The sequence below is a fragment of the Hevea brasiliensis genome, chromosome 3 (assembly GCF_030052815.1).
Source record: "Hevea brasiliensis isolate MT/VB/25A 57/8 chromosome 3, ASM3005281v1, whole genome shotgun sequence".
NCBI lineage: Eukaryota > Viridiplantae > Streptophyta > Magnoliopsida > Malpighiales > Euphorbiaceae > Hevea > Hevea brasiliensis.
This window is the reverse complement of record NC_079495.1, coordinates 96,514,719-96,519,089: the sequence shown is the minus strand read 5'-3', so window position 1 is coordinate 96,519,089 and position 4,371 is coordinate 96,514,719. Positions and strand designations below refer to the sequence as shown.

Genomic DNA, 4,371 nt, shown 5'->3' with positions numbered 1-4,371 from the left:
ATATTCTATACAAGTTTTTGCCTTGTATTTCTTAACTCTCTCCTCATTGTGAATTTTTATTTAAGCAAGAGGGATTTTTTGCCTTGAATTTTTATTTGCCTTGAATTTTTTGGTAGTGAAGAGGGATTAGTATTATTTTCTACTAAATCCCATAAATCAAAAGCTTGTAAATATGACTTCATTTTGATAGCTCATATTTGATAATTTTCTCCTGAAAAAATAGAGGGTGAAGACAAGGAGAAATTGATTGAGGCCATTTGTGAATCAAGGTGTCACGACCCAACCTATGGGCCGGACCGGCACTAGGACCTGGACCAGCTTAAAGCCCCCGAGGCCCGTAGTAAGCCTAATTATTCCTCAAATCCATAACCAGGGCCACAATTTAGGCCCAATATGCATATAAAATAATTTAAATCAAACTGTTGTAATTTCATTTCGGGCCAACTTAGCCTAGAAATTTTCAAAAACTAAAATCAAGGGAACCCAGCTCAACCCTGTTACCTCATTTACAAACTATTTAAATACTATACAAATCTTCATTTATTAATCTCAAAAATTTAAATTAACACAATTTCTAACAAGGTCCACACTATTACTAACACATGCGGAGTTCTAGATTTTAAATTTAGAAAAGATAGTAAAACAATTAAATAATCGACGTTAAACCTGCGAGGAAGAAAGCAGTTGCTCAAGAAAATAACTCCTCTGCGGCTGGAAAAATATTAAGCAGAGTGAGCGTCGACTGCAGAGTAAAATATCAATTTTAACTTTAATCTCTATAACTATCTAAAGCTAATGCACCCTTTAGAGTGAAATGCAACATCAATAATAATGTAGTGTCCTGTAACTTAATGGCATCTGACGTCAGAATTATTAGTACCCAAGAAACTTCAATGTTTGTGCTCGCGGCATAACTGACAGATTAGCTGAAACGTGGAAAAAAAGGTCAATGGAATTAATGTAGTGTTGCCTCGTGGAATTGACTACTCTACCCATTTTCGCTGCTTGCTACCTTTGCGAATTTCATGGTCAGATGCAAGCAGCCTAAGAGGGTTAAAAAAAACATTTTAAAAGAAGAAATTTGGTTTATGCGAGGGCAAAAGACATGTTATTCAAAGCAGTCCTTTTGGTGTCCCTCTTGGTCTGCTTAGCAGCTTCCGACGATCTCAGTTTCCTCTACCATGGCTTTCGATCTGCTAATCTAAGCCTTGATGGTACGGCTGAGATCACCTATAGCGGCCTTCTGAGGCTTACCAATCACACCAGGCAGCAAAAGGGTCACGCCTTTTTCCACACCCAATAACTTTCAAGAACTCAAATGGCTCTGTTTTCACCTTTTCTACTACCTTTGTCTTTGCTATCGTACCTCAAATTGCAAGTGTTATTGGTCAAGGGATTGCCTTTGTGATTGCACCAACAAAAGGCCTCCCTGGATCTTTTGCCGGCCAGTACCTTGGGCTGTTTAATGAAACCAACAATGGTAATGATACCAACCATGTTGTTGCAGTGGAGCTTGACACCATCTATAGCTATGGCAGTGAATTCGGTGATATCAATGATAATCATGTTGGAATAGATATTAATGGGTTAAGGTCTTCTGAAGCTGCCCCAGCAGGATATTATACTAATTCCAGCGGTAGGCTCACAAACTTGACCCTTGCTAGCAGCCATCCAATGCAAATTTGGGTGGAATATGATGGTGCAACAAAGCAACTTAACGTCACTTTAGCCCCGATTAATATTGGTAAACCCAGTATTCCACTTCTGTCTGTAGTTCTTGATCTGTCACCATTCCTGCAAGATACCATGTACGTTGGTTTCTCATCATCTACAGCCTCTGTCCTAACATCTAATTATGTATTGGGTTGGAGCTATAAGATGAATGGCCAAGCTCAAGCACTAGATCTTGCTCAACTTCCTAAGCTTCCGCGAATTGGACCAAAGGAGAGATCAAAATTTCTAACCATTGGGGTGCCCACAATTTCTGTAAGTGTGGTTTTCATAGTAATATCAGGTTTAGTTTATTTCATAAGATGGAAACGGAAGTTTGCAGAAGTGCTTGAAGATTGGGAGCTTGACTATGGGCCTCACAGATTCAAATACAAGGATTTGTACATCGCCACTAAAGGATTTAGAGACAAGGAACTATTGGGTAGTGGCGGATTTGGTAGGGTTTATAGAGAGGTGTTGCCATCTTCCAAGATTGAGATTGCAGTAAAAAAGGTGTCCCATGAAACAAGACAAGGAATGAAGGTTTTTGTAGCAGAAATTGTTAGTATTGTTCTGCTTAGTCACGGTAAGCTAGTGACGCTCTTGGGCTATTGCCGGCGCGAAGGAGAACTACTTTTGGTCTATGATTACATGCCCAATGGAAGTCTGGACAAGTACCTGTATGACCAACCAAGGGTCACCCTGAATTGGAGCCAAAGATTTAAAGTCATAAAAGGTGTAGCTTCAGGGCTGTATTATCTGCATGAAGAATGGGAGCAAGTTGTGATTCACAGAGATGTCAAGGCTAGCAATGTCTTGCTTGATGGTGAATTGAATGGAAGATTGGGAGATTTTGGCCTTGCTAGATTATATGACCATGGAACAGATCCTCAAACTACTCATATTGTTGGTACTTTTGGTTATCTCGCTCCTGAACACACTCGAACTGGAAAGGCCACAACAAAGACTGATGTATATGCCTTTGGTGCCTTTTTACTTGAGGTTGCTTGTGGTAGAAGGCCAATAGAGCGAAGAGAACAAGCAGACGATGTAATCTTGCTTGATTGGGTGTTTTCCTTCTGGGTCAGAGGTGAAATTCTTGAGGCCAGCGATCCAAATTTGGGTCCAAATTATGCACCAGAAGAGGTGGAATTGGTGTTAAAACTTGGTTTATTGTGTTCACATGCAGTTCCTGAAGCTAGACCAAGCATGCGCCAAGTTCTGCAATTCTTAGAGTGTGATATTCCTCTTCCAGAATTGTCATCGCTTGGCCTCTCTGCGAGTGGCCTAACATTTGCACGCCCTGAAGGTTTTAGCGAATTTTCCATGAACATGGCACTCTCGCATTCATCTTCTGTAGCAGGGTCCCTTCTTTCAGGGGGCCGCTGATTTTCTTTCTTTCTTTCTTTCTTTTTTTTTTATTTTTATTTTTATTTTCCTTAACTTGATTTTATTTTCTAACTTAATCTTCCCTTTTCATCTGGCCTTGTATGTATTTGCTGATAATAAAGGTCATTGTCTTCCTGGTTGTATGGATATTAGGGAACCAAATAAAAAAGTTGTACAGCATCAGCTTTTTGTTCTACCAAACCTGAGACATAGATTTCCTCAAAATATTCCTGTAAAATTTGCAAATAAATAACTGCTAAATTTCAAGTTAAAACTGATTAAAAAAGAAAGCAAACCCAGGAATGGCTTCAAAAAATACCAAAATCATGGTGGCTTTAGAACAAATTGAAAAAAAATTCTACGATCTTAATTTTGAACTTTCCTATCCCAAGTAGCAGGCTACTAGCTTTTCATCTAGGGCCAGTTTTTTTTTTTTTTTTTTTAATTTAGCTTACGTTATTTGTACTCGCTATTAGTGTTTATAATTTAATTTTATTCATATATAATTTTTTTTATAATTTTTACTATATTGTATAAAATTAATATCACTTAATTAAAAAAATATATAATTTATTAAATATAAAAATTTTGAAAATTATAATATTTTAAAATATTAAATTTTATGAAATTTTATAATAAAAATTTAAAACAATTTTTAGGTTAAAAACTCTATCTTATAATAATAACAATAATAATTTTATCCCTGCACATTTTTCAATTACTCTCTTTATAATTTACATATAAATATTAAATGTTAAATTACATTTAATATTAATGTTAATTTAATTAATTTTATAAATAAACATTTATTAAATTAAAAATTATAAAATATCTATTAAATTAAAATTTATTTTATTTTAATTAGATTACATTCTAATGGAAAGTTATTTATTATAATTAAATTTAATTATTAATATGTAATAAATAAATAAAAATACCAATAATAACAATGTAATCTCAGTTTAGAGGAATTATCAAACTGAAATAAAAATTCTAATATTACCATAACTCTATGCCAATTTAGTTTTGTAATATATGCATATGATTTATTTAATTTTTATATTGTTAATGTGTGATATTAAATTCTAAACTTTTAAAATTTGAAATTATAATTATATTAGAATTATAATTATAGTTGTAATTATAAAATTATAATTTTACATATGAATATTTTGCTATTGATAATTTTCTAATATAATTTTTAATCACAAATCAATTTGAGCAAACAAAAATAATAATTTTTTGAATTATATATATATTAAAATTTTGAAT

At 34.0% G+C, this 4,371-nt stretch overlaps 1 pseudogene; it reads left to right on the top strand.

Annotated features, from left to right (window-relative positions):
- Nucleotides 1-1,105: 1,105 nt before the first annotated feature.
- On the top strand, nt 1,106-3,115 carry LOC131178694 (L-type lectin-domain containing receptor kinase IV.1-like; annotated as a pseudogene).
- The last annotated feature ends 1,256 nt before the right edge of the window (nt 3,116-4,371 follow it).